This window comes from Sceloporus occidentalis, unplaced genomic scaffold (assembly GCF_023333645.1).
Source record: "Sceloporus occidentalis isolate IW3139 unplaced genomic scaffold, rSceOcc1.0.p SCAF_18, whole genome shotgun sequence".
Taxonomy (NCBI): Eukaryota; Metazoa; Chordata; class Lepidosauria; order Squamata; family Phrynosomatidae; genus Sceloporus; species Sceloporus occidentalis.
The window spans coordinates 2,540,500-2,558,314 of record NW_028316998.1 but is presented as its reverse complement, the minus strand read 5'-3'; positions in this window follow the sequence as shown (position 1 = coordinate 2,558,314).

Genomic DNA, 17,815 nt, shown 5'->3' with positions numbered 1-17,815 from the left:
ATGGACCCCCCAAAAAAATCAGCTACAACTTTTAATGATCTATCACTTGTTTGTCTCTTTTTTGAAGGAGTGCCAGCGCCTTTTACAATTTATTGTGTTCTATTGCTGCTTTGCTCCTGTCCGACCTGCCTTCCGGCTTCCTGACCTTGTTTTTTTTACTCGATTATTTTGGCTCTGGCTCCTTGACCACTGCTTATACAGCTTTCGTGGATATTGTCTCCCTGCTTAAGACCTTAAGGCACTCAAACCCAAGAGGCTCAACCAGAGGGAGAACCGGTTGGAGGGTGAAGAACTCTTCCAAGACCCATGGGCTTTCTTCCGTGGGGACACACCATCCTACTCTGCACACCTGTGTCTTCTTTACTGCGCTGTGCATGACATGAGCCTTTAAATTATCTTTTACCATTAGTAGACATGTTAATGTTAAGTTTGTTTATACTTGGTAGTAGAGGACTGCATTGGGATGCAGGTCCCAGGGGACCCGTCAAAAAACTTGCGGGTGCGGACGGTTTTTCGGGTGTTTCGGGCAGGAGCGGGCAGTCAGACAATCTACCTGTTGGTCCCAGTAATCCCGCAAACTCCCGCAAGGCTGCCTTTGCGTTGCTTGCACACAGCGTCTCTTCTCTTGTTCCGCCCAGGTACCGAGCAGAGTCACGTGAATTTACGTCACATGACTCTGACAAGAGAAGAGACGCTCTGTGCGAGCAACGTGAAGGCAGCCTTGCAGGAGTGCGCGGGAAATCTGCAGTTCAGGTAAGGGGGTGGGGGAATTTGTATAAACTAGTATGCGTGATTGAGGGAATGAATGAGTATCTGTGAATGAGGGAATGAATGAGTATCTGTGAATGAGGGAATGAATGTTTGTGAATGATGTTTGCCGGAGCGGGTGGGATTGGACACATATGTTGTGGGAGTGGGCAGAATTGGACACATATGTTGTGGGAGTGGAACACACACGTTGCGGGAGCAGGCGCTAATGGCCAGAAATTCCGTGGAAGCGGGATTAAGAAAACAGTCCCACGCAGGGCTCTACTTGGTATAGCGTTTAAAGACATATTTGTTTTTTCCCAAGTAGTGGATATAAAATGAATGAAACATTGGCTACTTAATGTAGTACTAATTTACATATTAAATAACATGTGACCTACCTAGTAGACTTTTTCATAAAAATATTTAAGAAAATTAAATGTTTAACTTTGTTCTCCATACTGATACAGGGCAGGGTACCGAAAGAGGTAAGTGAGCAGACTATGTGTAGTATATAGAATGGAACATTTAGTACAGATGCTACATTTAAAATGCTAGTGCTGTAAAGTTCAGCTGCACAACATCATACACAGTACTGTGCAAAAGTGTAAGGCAAGAGTAAAACATTTTTACAAAGTAAGAATTCTTTCTAAAATAGAACATGTCAATAGTTTTTTTTATCATTTAACAAAAACCAAAGTGAGTGAACAGAAGAAAAATCTAAATCAAATACATTTTTAGTGTTACCACCCTTAACCTTCAAAACAGCATCAATTCTTCTAGATAGAACTGGCACAAAGTCAGGGATTTCGTAGGCATATAGTGAGGTGTATGATTAAACAGTTATACCAAACAGGCGCTAATGATCATCAATTAATTATGTAGGTTGAAACACAATCATAATCTGTAACGGAGATAGCAGTGTAGGAGTAATTAAACTGGGTTAGGAACAGCTCACATCATTACATCAGCAATGTTTCTCCCAACAAACAATTTCAAGGCAGACAGGTGTCTCCAGATGTTCTGTCTAGGCTCTTTTGAAGAAAGAAAAGAAACGTGCAATGTTGAGGACCATTGACGCAGTGGTCAGCCAAGGAAACTTAGTGCAGCAGATGAATAACACATCAATACTTACTTCTCTTTGCAATAGCAGATCAGCATTGGCAAAAAAACAGTGGGAGACTGGTACACCCATTTACTGTCCAGAGAAGTCTGCTTAGAAGCAGTCTTCATAGAAGACATGCGGTCAACAAGCCATAACTCTATTCACAAAAACACAGGAACTGGGGTGCAGAAAAATGTCAAAATGTGAAATATTTTGCTATAGCAGAAGGCATTTTGTTAACTGAAAGGGCTGGAGAGCAGTACAAGAATGAGTGTTTGTAGACAACAATGAAGCATGGTGAATGTTCAAATGGAGTTAGGGTTTGGTCAGAATTAATATATTAGTTAATTGTATATTGCCAAAGTATACCCTCTCACCTTCCATTCCTGGCTCAGCGGGATAGGGCTCTTATAATAATAAAATTAACCTATATTTGTACAATATACCCCCAGGTTCATTTAATCACCCCTGCCCCAACACACATTTAAGATTTTTGTATATGTTTATGTAGGGGGGCTCGAAAGTTCACCTGTGAGCTGCCCAGTTTTTGGGTGGGATTTGTCGGTTGTTTTTTTTTATATACTACTACAAACAGTTAACTCTCCTGTAGGTAAATGTGTGCAAATTATTTTTGCCAAGTGCTAATGTTATTTGGCTTTTATGAATTGCAAGGTTTTTTTGTCCAGCTCATGTGAGTTCACTGTTGCAAACATGCATTTTTGACAACTCTCAAAAATGTCTTAAATATCTAAATCAGGAATGTGCCGATATCCAATATTTGCTCTTCTGTAGGTGTTAGTGTATCTTCTGTAGCTAGTAATATACTACATACTTTAGTTTGCTTTTGTGGTTAACATAGTTTGTATGCAAGTAAGGATTCATTTACCATAAAATACACCAGATGCTACAGCAATATTCATAATCATTGTTTGGTTTACTTGGCCTGTACATTTAATGTTTTTTTTATATTTCAACCAATCTGCCAAACCCTAAGACTGGTAAATTAGATCGTCTTTGTATTTTAAAGGGTGAAAGTTCATTTTGTTATATATTCATAAAGGTGCAGTGTGTGTACCTAATAGTTTTTGGCCACAGTGTGATTGAGCTGCAGCTGGTGGGAGCATGTCCTACCACCCGATCCACATTGGTGGGGACGCTGGTAATGCTGCAGAAGGGGTATTCCTGGCAGTCCTGATCAGTAGGAGGTTGTGTTTCTGATGCTAATGGAAAGAGTCTTATACCTACTTCCCTATATAAACCCTTTCTCTTATACCGTATTTTCTGGATTATAAAACAAAGTCTTTTTGGGAGCTAATGCTCTGAAAAATACCCCTTGTTTTATATTCAAGGTCATCTTATAATCAGACCTCAAATAGAGGTCTGACTACAAGACTAAGATCCACATCCCCTGCAGCGCTGCAGGGGACTTGGATGTTCCTCTCTGGCAGGCAGTGGACGGTGTCACATGACCTTCCGGTGCTCCACCATAGAAGCCCCGGCAGCAGCGGAGGTTGCCAGAGAGGAGGATACCCGCAGGGCTGCAGGAGACCTGGATCCTTCTCTCTGGCAGCTGGTGAACATCAGGGTGATGCGCGCAGACAACCCCCATTGCTACCTGACACTTCCACCCGGGCTTCTATGACGGAGCACCGGCATGACGTGATCCTACGGTGCTCAGTCATAGAAATCCCTGGTAGCAGATGTCCACCAGCTGCCCCCACTAGACACCAGGGAGTCTGGAGCACGGAGGAAAGCCTGTGGATACATATGGGGGGCAGAGTGGCATATAGGGGGGTATAAGGCATATTAGGGGGGAAGTTTGGCAAATAGGGGAGAATAAGCATATCTAGGGGGCCGAGTGGCATATAGGGGGTATAAGGCATATCAGGGAGGGGCAGAGTGACCTTTGGCTTGCTTCCTGGATGATCCCGTTTGTATCCTGTCCTAAGACCTTGGCTTCTTAACCCATTGTGCACCAGTGCTGCCTACCTTGACCATCTGGACTGTGTATTAACTTTTGCGATCTGAGTTTGTGAACTACCTATATCTAGGTGACTGCACTGCATTAAGCTACCAACCCAACCCCGACAGTTGCATAATGTGTGTAACTACATAAGCCTCGTTGTCAGCCTATAGAGCTTCTCTTTCCATAATTATTAGTCTATGCTCTGTATTACATCATGTTATATTAAAAAAATCCTCTTTTTATGGAATTTCCATTGTTAGTATGTAGATGTGGAAAAAGCCATATTAAGCTTATTACAGTTTTCAGCACAACATGACTTTCCATTTTAGTTATAATATGTTTTTCTATACATACTTATCAAGAACACAGAGAATACAAAACATTAAAGAAAATCCTGTTTATTCTATAGATGTTGAGCTGCCAAAGATAAAACATATACTTTATTAGGATATTCATTCACATGCATAAATGATAGTGTGTTAAAAAAGGCAATGCTTTAATATGCCTTATTGAAGTGACTTTTAAAAGTAGCTAAGGGGTCATTATACAAATTGTACTGGTAAAACAATCACACATTATTTATATATGTAGCTATGCTCTTGGGATGTACTATTATACCCTGTGTGAACGTATTTTGTACTAGTTGAAACAGTTCCTTAGTCAACAGTCATTGCTATTACTGAAATGAGAAATGGAGTCTACGAGTGAATATAGGTCAATTTGCATAATCCCAAATATTTCAGTAAAAATGGGGACACTTGGGCTGGGGGTATGGCAAGAGGTTAGAAAGGATGTGGCAGGCTCTAGTAGTCATCAGGGTGGGAGGTGCCATACCTACATAGCCACCTGATTTTAAAGATCAGAGGATCTCCCTAACCAGTCCATGAGCTCACAATGGAACAGTGCCCCAAAAACAGAACTGTCTCATGAAAACCATGACTGTTAGAAGGTTTCATTAGAATCAATAGAGTTCAGTAAAAGATCTTTCCTTTTTATTACAAGAGGAAATATGACCTGCCTAACAACAATACATTATTAAAATTTAGAAAAAGGAAAGGATATAATAAACGTGTGTTAATAATAAAAACATCTTTTACCAACTTTAATACTGGCACGCTCTCGCGCGTATCCATAAGATCTGTCGTGTTCGGTCCATAGCAGCATTATGAGAGGCTCTGCCCAGTGAAGCCCCAACCACCTAACCTCGATCAGAGATCAAAACCTAACAACCTTCCTGTAGGTTGCACTGTGCTTGACATACCACCCAAAACACATAAGGATAATGCAGGATCCAAATCACACATTCCCATTGACCCTGGGATATTAAAAAAGAAAACAGACAAATATGAAACAGCAAAGTTAAAGTTATTAACCTGACATTTAATTTTTTATTACCTTTTATATATATAATATATATTTTTGCCAGACTTTGTTTGACTTAACAAGGTGGGGTGACACCAGCATCAGCTTTAGACACGCTGCTCTTACATCTAATTCAAACAGTACCATTGCAGACGAACATTTCTTGCTTCCCACCGCCTGACTCGCTGGGGATAACCTCAGTGGAGTAAGCTGAGGCTGTCTCAGGTTGTGCCCCAAACACAGCAATAAGGCCACCGCCATGTGGCCCATTCTCCCCTCTTGCATGGCCTGCCGTAGGCCTCCTGCCTGATGGACTACAAACAATACAAGCTGTTGTTCGTAAATGCTTCCTAAAAGCAGAAGAAAAACACATGTTCAGTGAAGCTACTGATCTATGATGTCTTCAGCCATTCAAGGGCCCTTAAGAACCCCTCGAGAAAGAGTTAGGAGAGTTGCCTCTCCTAAGATGACGTCTCACATTAATAAAAAACAAATGTCAAAAATATAAAAATTAAAACTTTTTTATGAGCAAGTGCTAAAATTAGTGTTGTATCTTTCCAAACATCCTGGCATTGAAAGAGTTAAAATACCACCATTTAAAATACCCTTGACATGTCTAGTTTGAAAAAATATATGGTTTGATGGGGTAAATTGAATTGACTGGGTTCAAAGATGTCCCAAATAGGACATGGACCCAGACTGTCTAGATGTCATAATGAATAGAAAGAAATATGCACCTCCCAAAAAACAACCCAACAAATCTATGCATCACTGACAGTGACATATACCAGGAGCTATAAATTCATACCTGAAGTACAATGTGTTACAAAAAAAAACATAACTACCACAAAGTTTGACAGAAGCTGGTGGTAGAATTAATGCATGGAAAGAGTTAAAAATACCTTCATCTGAAACACCCTGGAGTGTCTAGTTAAAAATATATGGTTTAATGGGGCACATGGAACTGGCTGGCGTTAACGATATGCCAAATAGGACATGGGGACAGGATTACCAGATTTGGAAAAATTGGTTTTCAAATAGCAAAATCTTACTTCTACTTAGTGTCCTGTAACTTCTAAACTCAGGAAATAGTAGAATATATTTATCATGTTATTTCATTAGCTTTTGTAGATGAGTAAAAGATTTTTCAAATAAAAGCGAGAAAATGTGGAAATGTTTCCGCTATATTTGATTACATTTTTACAGGTAAATAGACGATATGATAACAAAATGGTATCTGAAGAAAGCCTTTCTTCCTCTGAAAAAAACAATATATAATTTGTTAAATGTTAAAACAGCCTCAGCCACAAAGGGTACAAAAAATTAAAGCCTGGTCCTTAAGGGGTTAAAAGGTAGGTTACTTTAGAAGTTAATTTATTTTACTTTACATAATCCTAAAACATGTCATAGCCTTTGGAATATCCAGCTGTGATTGGTTAATGTCATGTTTCTCTCATTTCTATTATTCTTGGTTAACTTGATGGAACCAGTTGTGAAAATTTCAGTAATACAAAACAAATATTGTTTAGCACATGCATACTATTGTAGGAAACTCACAGGACTAGCACGTTAGTGGATGACAAATTCAGACTACAGTTTGCAATTACAGAATGAGAGGGAAAGAGAGAAATAGACTAATTAGTTATTGAGTCTCTTCATTCTTTTTAAAGGAAAATCATTGATTTTTGCCATCAAATAGTTATTTACAGTGATATGTGCCATCTTGAGTTTGGAAACCTATAGCTACTGACGTTCTGCTTCTTAGGAGGGGAAATCAATTTGTAGGCTATAGGGTATTTATATTAAAAATAGGAAATATACGGTTGTCTTTATTTTGCAGGTTTGCTTGGAAAAAATACAAGAAATTGTTTTATTGAATGGAAACAGGGAGCAAATGAAATGAATAGAATAATGACTGTATTGTAACTATTCAGTGCTTTACAACCCCTTACAAAAATTTTAAATAACTATTTTTAAACCAAAAGAATCCATTTAATGACAGTTTAAGCATTTTAAATTTTACCCTATGCATCTACCAAATTAACTTCCTGGTCTCAGGTCTATTTGATTATTCCTTCCTATTAAGTTGCTGATTTATTTTGATTTACACTGAATCTAAAAATCTATACATTTAGAAAGACATATAAGAAAAGGTATTCAAAATGGAACATATTTTGGCAAATGTTTAGCTTTAAGTTTCTAGGGATCCTTGGCCGAAAATTAGTTGAGCCCTGTCTTTATCACAAATGATAAAAAAAAATTGTTCCAAGCTAAAGACGTAACAACAAACAAAACAGTTAATAATACAGAGCTATAACTATGAGGAATCTGAGTCACATGTCTATAAGTGTCTTCCCTTCATTGTCAGGCTCATCATCTCAGCCCTTACTGGATGTTGGAGTCCAGAGCGCAGGAGTGTAAGAATGCACAAAGTGACAGACACACACTTTACAAATGACACAAAAGCTGAATGTTTGGATATCGGTATATTAAACAAAGCAGATCCATCTCACCATAAGTAGCAGAGTAAGAGGCATATCATGTATACAGACTGCTGGGGAGTATGAAGGTAGAATAGTCCAGGTAAGAATCCAAAAGGGTCTGGGACGGGCAGCAAGCAAAAGGGGAAATCCAAGAGACAGATCCAGAGTCGGGCATGAACTATAGGTCCAAAGTAACTTAATGAACTCACAACTCTGTTACTGGGGGACAGGGATATAAAGCCTGTCCATTAGGTCAGGTGCGAATGACATAGGCTTCAGGTAAGGGAGTCATAGATATAGCATAACCAAACACAGCTGAACATAAATACACAGAACATGGATTATATACATAGTCAGACAAGGCATACATGGTACAGGATGCCACAAAGGACAGGCAACAAGGCAAGGAACACAGGGGATAGAGTGAGGAGCTGAGATACTCAGATGTATAAGGGAAAGAGGGCAAAGGTACATAAAATAGAGGATAGTGGAGAGGAGTTTAACTCCAGGCAGACCTCTTAAAGGGACAGCCACGCCTGGCAGTTTGCAGGGCTGGGGCTGAATCCTGACATTCATCCTGTAAGGTAACCCTGAGACCAGTGATGACATCATTTCTTATCTACCTATGGTCGCTACATTCCTGGTAATAGGTGAGCTTATTGTACTGCAATAAATATGTGGCATTTGTAAGTCTTCAGCACTAGTCTTTTTTTTGTGATATTCATTTTGTAATTGGGATTTGTAAATGGAACTGAATGTTATAGACAACAGTCATTTTCATCCAGTAATTTACACTGCTGTGAAACCTTAATATATTTTTTTCTTGCTTTACTACTTTGGGATTCTATATAAATCCAGAATCAAATAAAGTCTAATATGCCTTGATCACTCGTTCATATTGCAGTAAGTACTCTCCATCTCTCTCTCTCTGTATTTCATATATATCACTTTATAAATAAATGATGCTGTTTATGTTTTACTATGATGTTGAATATGCCCAGAGATATAAGGGTCCATTCTGTGTCAATGGTATCACTCAAGGACTCTCATTTGAAAAAGCAAATCTGACATCTCATTAAAATATTACTACCTATTCCAAAACTGTTTTTTTATATATAATTTGATAGAAGACAGCTTCTTGAGGAAAGAAGCATGGTTATGCAAAGCTTTAGATACAGGCATTTTTTAAAATGCATATTTTAATGATCACTTTATACATTCTTTGCAATGTGATCCATTGCAAAATCATCACTGCTCAATATCAGACAAATCACTCTCTACTCCACTTGACTTCCCAGACTCAGAGGTTGCTTGCCCTTGCATATTAACACTCACAATAATCTGCAAATGGTTTGTGAAGGCATGCAACTTTAAAATTTAGCAAGTTTCAGGTAAAGGCATGCAACTTCAATGGAAAGTTGCACATCCTCACCTGAAACTCAATAAACTCCCCAGCTCTTTGGAGTGGAGGGGATTAGTTAAAAAATTAATAAATACAAATAAACAAATAAAATTCCCTACCTATCGACTCCTACCCTAAGTATCCTTGGTAGAGGGGGGAGGTCCATCCAAGCGACGTTTGAGTGCCATGAAGGTGGATACTCCCACCCCTTGGCACCAGAGGAGATCAGCAAAGCCATAGGACCCCCTTCTCGACTGATGCTGACTGCACAAGCTTGTATATATTGCTATATTCATCACCCTCTCCTCCACCCCCTTTGGGAGGCATGGAACTAAAGTCCCCAGTGTTTGGAAGCTACAATGCATCTTCCATTGACTTGCACCAGTGCACCAGCAGCCCCCAGAAGCTGAATTGCATCTTCCATTGACAGTAAACTTCAGTGGTGTCCCTAGACTTGAAAGGGTCCAATTCAAGTCAATGGAAGATGCACTGTAGCTTCCAAAAACTGGGGACTTTAGTTCCATGCCTCCCAAAGGGGGAAAAGAAGAGGGTGATAAATATAGCAATATACCCTCAGGATTTGTCATATACCCCACCTCCCTACCATGCACTATATATATATATTCCAGTGTACCAGCAGCCCCCAGAAGCTGCATTGCATCTTCCATTGACTGTAAACTTCAGTGGTGTCCCTAGACTTGAAAGGGTCCAATTCAAGTCAATTGAAGATGCACTGTAGCTTCCAAACACTGGGGACTTTAGTTCCATACCTCCCAAAGGGGGTGGAGGAGAGGGTGATCGATATAGCAATATACCCCCAAGATTTATCATATACCCCACCTCCCTACCATGCACTGGGAATGGGAAAAGGGCCGCAGTTATTCATCATTTATTTTGTCAACCCTACTTTTGTCAACTGTTATACACTAAACTCTCCTGCCGCCAAGCGTATGCACATTGTGGTTAGCTAAAGCAAGTTCATTTTTGTGAATTTGCAAGTAATACTTTTTGTCCAATTCATCCTAGTTTTCTGCTGTAAACGTACATTTTGTAACCTCACAAACACTTGAAGTCTTTAGTAGCCATATATGAGATTACATAACTATCAGAACCAGTTAAACCAGCATAATTAATTTTAAAAAAATTGCAATTCCTGAAAAATGTACAGTTATTTTCTCAGGTATTTTTCTATTCCCGTTACTTGTAAGTGAACCTAATGTGTGGAAGTGTTGCCTCGTTAGTCTGAAAAATAATAACAGAAGAACCACACCTGGATATAAAATGACAGCAATGTTAGTAAATCTTACTTAACACAAATCTTTACAAACAAAATAATTAAATCTCAAATATAATACACCCTCTGTAATACTATGTAATATTACTGCTTCATTTTGAGCTAAAATATCCTAAAGCATAAAAAAACTTTTAGTGTACAGTATTAGAGATTTCACAGTAGATAAGAGTATGCAGTTTAAAGGATCATATAAACACTAATTTAGCTGTAAGCTATTGGAGGATTTTTTGTTGTTATATTCATGTAATCAAAACAAGGAAGATGAAATTCTATATACCACGCTGATGTTGGAAATAGCTTTTCAAAACCGTATCCAGGGAAAGACACATCCCACAAAACATGTTCTATGTGGGAAATAGTGCATGTTTTTTTTTTCCAAAATGGTTCAACAGGCTACAAAGACACTGACAAAAGGGTACATTTTGGATTGGATTTGAATCCAAGACATTCCTAGCTGCAATAACTATGAGGCAGCTTTAAGAAAACATACAATAGATATTCTGGGTCATTAAGAAGTGACCCAACCAAACCATAAATAGTTATATTTTGGAACAACAGAAGCAATGACAGAATTGTAGGTATAACATTTTATTGTGTAGAAATGTCATCCTTAGCCACTGAGGAGTCATTTTTTTTAGCTGTAATGTAGATTAAACAGTTACCTAAGGTGCTAGGTTTATACTTCCGGTATGGAAAACATAAAAATAATTAAAATAGCCAAAAGTTTGATTTAATGAATAGTAAACAACAGTAATTATATTCTGTCACCAGGATTAGAATTTGTAATCTGGATAATAAACAATCATCAAAGAAATGCTGAGAAAATGCATTCATATACTCAATCTTTTTGTAAGCATTTTAACTATGCTGAAAATCAAGCAAAGTACAAGGATAATTAACTGGTTCAAAGGATGTATCATGTAGTTATTCAAGATATTTTATGTAGCATTGATTGTATAACACCACTGCAATTGCCCTTCTACTTCCCAATTCACTTTAAATGTTGTATTGTGACACAAACACCTCACAGACTATTAAGAGCATCAATAGCAATCTACAAGTTGAGGGAATAGCTCAAAAGCAGCTGCAAACCGCTCCGGGTGGTGACAGAAGAACACAATAAATAATTATTTTACTCCATGGGTAGTTTCCCTCCTCTTTCTGCTATAAGAGAGGGTTGGTGAAGGATTGCAGTAGGAAAGATTTTCTCTGTCTGTGGTATTTCTTTGGGGACACCACTATCCTAAAACACCAACAATTAGAAATGTCTTTACACAAGCAGAATATCTGTTCATTTTATAACTAAAAATAGGGATATACCCATATAATAGGTGTATTGAGTAAATTGTTTTGTTTTAGTAAATACTACATCTGATATCCAAATGTGGTATGTTTGGGGTGCATCATTGTATATCAAAGTTATAATAAGCAAAATAATACCAAAAGATATAGGGTCTTGTCCACATACTGACACTTAGCCTACACCCAGAATAGTGCATAATTTCTTAATTGCGATGTCATGACTATGGGGTTATGCCTAAATACAAATTATGATGTGAATAATATAGCAACCAATGTAGTGTTCCTGCTCTTTGCTATGCTTGTATTACTTTCCTCCAGAGTTTTTTTTTTTAGTAGTTGTTCTGGAGCTTATCAAATGTGATTTTGTTTACTAACCTGTGTATTTCCCTCTGTCCTCTGTAATATTTGATTTAGTGCTTTGTTATTTGTGTTGACTGGTGCTTGCATAATATTGGGTACTCAATATCTGGCTGCTGCCAGTCGACTCTATGCACTGAAGCTACCTTTTGCTGGTATTCCATCTTTTACTTCTTTCCAAGGCAATGATAACGCTATGTGACTATGCTTCTAAAAACAGAGTGCATCTCTAGAAAAGGGCCTACTAATATGCCGTATCGTTATTTTTTTCATCATTAGGGGTTACATTTTAACCACAGTCTTCAAATCTAATTGGACTGGTTGATCAGTTGAGAACAACCTCTGAAGTCTTAATCAAAATCTATTGTATACATATCCACAACATACTTGTCTTCTGTTTCCTGGCCATATGAGCAACTTTCTAATTATATTTCTATTCTACTATTATTCCTACTTATTCGGTAGTTTTGATACATCTATTTTTATATGAATATGAAGAAACTGATGTAAACTGGACATTCAATGTCTTGTAGTTGAACAGTTCAATTAATTTACAGTTTATTCATAATGGCTCCAAAATAGCTAAAGCTAAAAATCTTAATCATGATAAAAAAAATCTATTAATACATTCTATCCTCCAAAAACACAAGGCTGTACAGGATATTCATAGAAGATCTTTGACGACGGAACAAAAAAATCTTAAGGTGTTACAAACTTCTAACTTGTCTGGCACATGATAACACATGAAGGAGATTCTGAAAAATAAATATATAAAAAAATAAATGTTTTAAAGATATTAGATTATTTCCTGATATGTCACGCTTGAAAAAAAAGCAAGCAACCGTCGCTCATTCTAAGGAACTAGGGGATTAAATACAAATGGACATTTCCAACGCCCATCATAGTTTCCTATAATGAAGGTTCCTGTCATTTTAAAGATCCAGCAACAATCCAAGTTGTACGCGGGTAGTCGTACAAGCCAAAGTCAGTAGACAGTGCATGTAGTCAGCTAAGCAAAATCACCAATCTGAAGAGTGATCAGACATGCCAAGGGTTCAATATCAGAGATATCAGAGATCTACAGATACAGGTACCCTGTTGTGGTCTTGTGTAACTTACAGATTTTTAAACCATAAGCCCCACCTCCTGATATGTGTCATGGGCGCACATCCTGCAGAGTGTCGAAGGCCTGCCCTCCGTCTTCCCAAGCCAGGAAGATCATGCAGGAGATCAAGAACAAGTGCTCGTGTGGGACCCCTGTGTTGCCTGGCAGCAGCCAGCCTGTTGGCAGGTGGACAAACGTGATTTATTAAATTACTTGCAAACATTGCCAGAAACAATATGTAGGCAGTACTAGTAGACCGTTACAAGAAAGAATTAAGGGACATACTGTATTTCGAAATGACAATAAATCCCCTGTAAGTAGATATTTCCATCTGTATTGGAAACATATATATATATATATATATACATATATAAAACACAATTTTTTTGTTTCACTCATGGCTATACATTGTCGCAAATTAAGAGTAAGAAGGTGGAAATATTATAGCGCTTTCAAACAAAAGATATGCAAAATGGGAACCATAGCCCCTCTTGGCATTAACCGTGAATGGGTGATGAACTGTTTTGCGGATCTTTAATCCTTAGTTCCTTAATTAAATTGGTAGTAATTTGTATTTATGAAGATCAGTTCATTTAATCATGATTATAATTTACAGATTACATATTATATACATGCCTTTAATCAAGATCTTAAAATTGCCAGGCTTCCTGCGGAGCCTAACTTATATTTCTATTTTTACATACGTTTATATTTGTATATGGTTTTTGAATTTTGATATTTATTATAATCATGTTTCCTAATATTGATGATATATCTGATATCACACGGATGAACATTTTTGTGAGATTGTTTTTTGAGTATATAGTGATAAATTATGTGTTAATTATGTTTTTATATGATGATTAATTGACTGGCTATATATATATATATATATATATATATATATATATATATATATATATATATATATATATAAAATCTATGAGTCCCTTGAGTATGTGATATTTGTGCACCTGTTTTGTTGATATCATATATATATAATATATAATATTGTGTTTAATGGGCTCTGTCATTTAAATTATTCAAATGATATGATATGCACCAGTGTTCATCATGTAGCTTAAACTATGAAAGGCTTTTTATTTGAATTTTTTCTATATGTATAAATCATTTATTCCAATTTATGTATCAATCAATATTTGTGAATAAACCATAAGTAAACCAATAAATCATCGCTTTTATGTATACTTTTCACTTAATATGATAATTGGGTATTAAAGCCCTGATTGAATATCTTCAGTTTTGTGGTTCCTTGTGGTTTTAAAAATGCAAACTTTAGGTTATGGGTGTTTGTCTATCATTAAGCTGCTCGAAACATGTGAGACCCTGATGCCCTTGTATGCTTATGATTGACATTTTGTTTCATATTGCACTCATGGGGATGTGATTTACAATACATCAGTCAAGTTAGTGTGCTGCATATATGCTTACTTCAATTTCTTTCCATTTGTGATAGTGGGTATATCCGTTGAGGTTCACGTTGGTATCGTTTGGAGAATTGATAGGTATGATGCTTTATCCATTTGGACCTATTTCTATGTGTGATTTAGGAAATCCAATTATGTTCCCCCTCATCGACACCCATGCCATTTCAAGTGGAATGGGGGGGGGGTCAAAATAATGAAAACACCCTGGATGGAGGACATTGTGTAATGATTGTGGCATGATAAGGTACAAAACATATATATATATGGCTTAATAAAGTATTTTGCTTATTGTGGAATGTGTTTCCTTTCCTCTTTATTCAATTAGAGTGCACCTCTATAGTAATATATTTCATTTACCTATACCTGGTGGGCACAGGTTGGAGTGTTGCAGCATATTCTCATATATATGTTTGCGTATTCCATCATTTATCGCTAGATATATAGATTTATTTATTTATTTTTTGAGGATTTCAAATTTTAATACAGAACATAAGAAAATGAAAACATGCCAATTATTATAACTAAAATTGATCCTAGTGGCAAAATCACTTTTATTAATTTTTTTTTAATTTTTTTTTTAAATTGTTCATAATTAAATGATTTAAAAAACAAAATATAGCACACAAATAGCCATATTATACAAAACGATGTATAAGTCAGATTTAACGTAAACAGCAAACAAAAATCGTTGTTAGTAGCTGACATTGATCAAATAAAAAAACAAATAAACAGTGCCCTATGGTAACTAATCCTGATGGAATGAAACTTTAGGTCTTAAAGGGGAATTTGTGTCGCTGGCGTAGTAGATTAGGGTTGAGCTTGCTTAAAAGATCCCAATCGCATATGAGTTCCAACTGGACCAGATTTTATTATAACAGTCTAAATTACTTCGGAAAAAGTATCTCTCTGACACTGCCTGCGTTTTAATTTGATTAAGAATTTCGTCCCACGTTGGGATATTTTGACTCTTCCAATGCCGAGCTATACAAATTTTACATGCTAAAAATATATTAATCAGTAATATTTTATTAAATTTAGAAGTTTGTGGTAGATTTAAGTGGAATAGGAAGGTCTGAGGCATCAGGCAGATTTTATTACCAGTAATTAATGGAAATAGGAGACTTAATTTTTCCTTAATAATTTTAAGATTTTGACACTCCCACCAGATATGAAGATGTGTTCCAATGGCTTCATGACACCGCCAACATAAACCGTTATTAGTATTATACATTTTACTTAATCTGTGTGGTACCAGATACCAACAATGTAATAGTTTAAAGTACTGTTCATGTAAATTTAGGCAGTGAACTGCTTTCCTGGTGTTCTGCCATGCTTTATACCACTCTTGCAGGCGAAACTCTCTTTGGAGATCCCTTTCCCATAAGGAGAGTGTTTTGGATTTTTCCTGAGGTAACAGGTTTGTTAATGTTTTTGATACCCTCGGAATTATGTTCAATTGAGGAATTTCCAAATAGAGTTCGTCTAATATATCATGTTTTCTTGGTGGATTTGCTATCAAAAACTGTTTAATACGTAGGTATGAAAAAAGTTCTTTATTTGATAAATTAAAATTTAGTTGAATATCAACAAATGACCTCACCAGTTGTCCATCCATTATATCTCTGATGTTTAGAATGCCACAATGTTTCCATCCACAAATGTTCAGATCTTTAACATAAATACTCAGGGTTTCTATAGGTGTCAAATCAGATATACCTGCTAGTAGGCCATACTTTTTCCCAACTTTATTGGATTTTATATTTAGGATATCTTTCAGTAAAGGGCTAGCTATTTTTAGGTCCTTCGTTGTTTTCTTATCCAACCATATTAATTTAAATGGGTCATTAATATTACTTAAGTTTTTTTCTATGTTATACCAACCTAAATTATATTTGTTTTTCTGACCCCAGGCCATCATATGAGATATGAAGGAAGCCTCGTAGAGCCTGTTTAGATCTGGATAACCTAACCCCTCCTGAGAGATGCTCCTCCTCAAAATATTTTTTGAAATCCTAGGTTTTTTTGCTGACCATACAAATATAGAAAACAATCTTTCAAATTCATCTAATACTTTCTTAGGAACCTTATATGGTATAGTTCTGAACAAGTACAATAATATAGATATATAGATTTAATTGGACTTTAGTCCAACACATGCAAGGTCTCATATTCAAACTATTTTTTGCCAACACAAAGGCAAACACAGTTTAGTAAACACTATTCACATCCCACTTGGTCTTATGTTCACATCCCAAAAGTCTGTTATCTGACCAAACATACATCTTAGTTTATAAAACTAAAAGACAGAAAGTACAAACAGCCAATCACTGGGAGATTATTTTTGATTCTAGATATGCTGACTCATATACGTAATGTTTGGCCTATACTTTTCATGATCAAAACACGTTAGTTGCAGCTTCTATCCTGGTACTGTTGGATACACTCATACCACAAACTGCAGATGTTCCTCCAGAACCCACAATAAAGATATTTGCTTTTGTTCTGTTATTAAGAAGAAACAAATGATCTAGTATCATAGGACATATTGGTGACAAGTATTGTTATGATATTTGTGTATGTGACAAATATACAATATAGCACTAGAGGCTACCAGATGAACACAATGGAATGCATCAAGCGACAGACAGACAGCTCGTGAACCCCAGGCTTGACGCTTGCTGCGTTGCGCACAAAAATAGGCCTATTCCAAAGCAGCCTACTTGAAGTACAACTATACATCCTATATAAAAGTAAAAGTCAAAACATAAAATCAATCAAGATGCAACTGTGCATCAGGGAAAGGGAGAAAATAAGACACTCCAGAGTAATATTTGCCCACTCTTCTTTGCAAAAGCGCTCCAAATCTCTCAGATTGCGAGGACATCTCCTGTGCACAGCCCTCTTCAGATCACCCCAGAGATGATCAATTGGATTCAGATCTGGGCTCTGCTTAATCTTCTGGTGAAGCCATGCTTTTGTGGATTTGGATGTGTGCTTTGGGTCGTTATCCTGCTAAAGGTGAACTTCATCTTCAGCTTCCTAACGGACGCCTGAAGGTTTTGTGCCAAAATTGCCAGGTATTTGGAACTGTTTATATAATTCCCTCCACCCTGACTAAGGCCCCAGTTCCCCAAAGCATGATGCTGCTACCACCATGCTTCACTGTGGTTATGGTGTTCTATGGGTGTTGTGCAGTGTTGTTTTTGTGCCAAACATACCTTTTGGAATTATAGCCCAAAAGTTC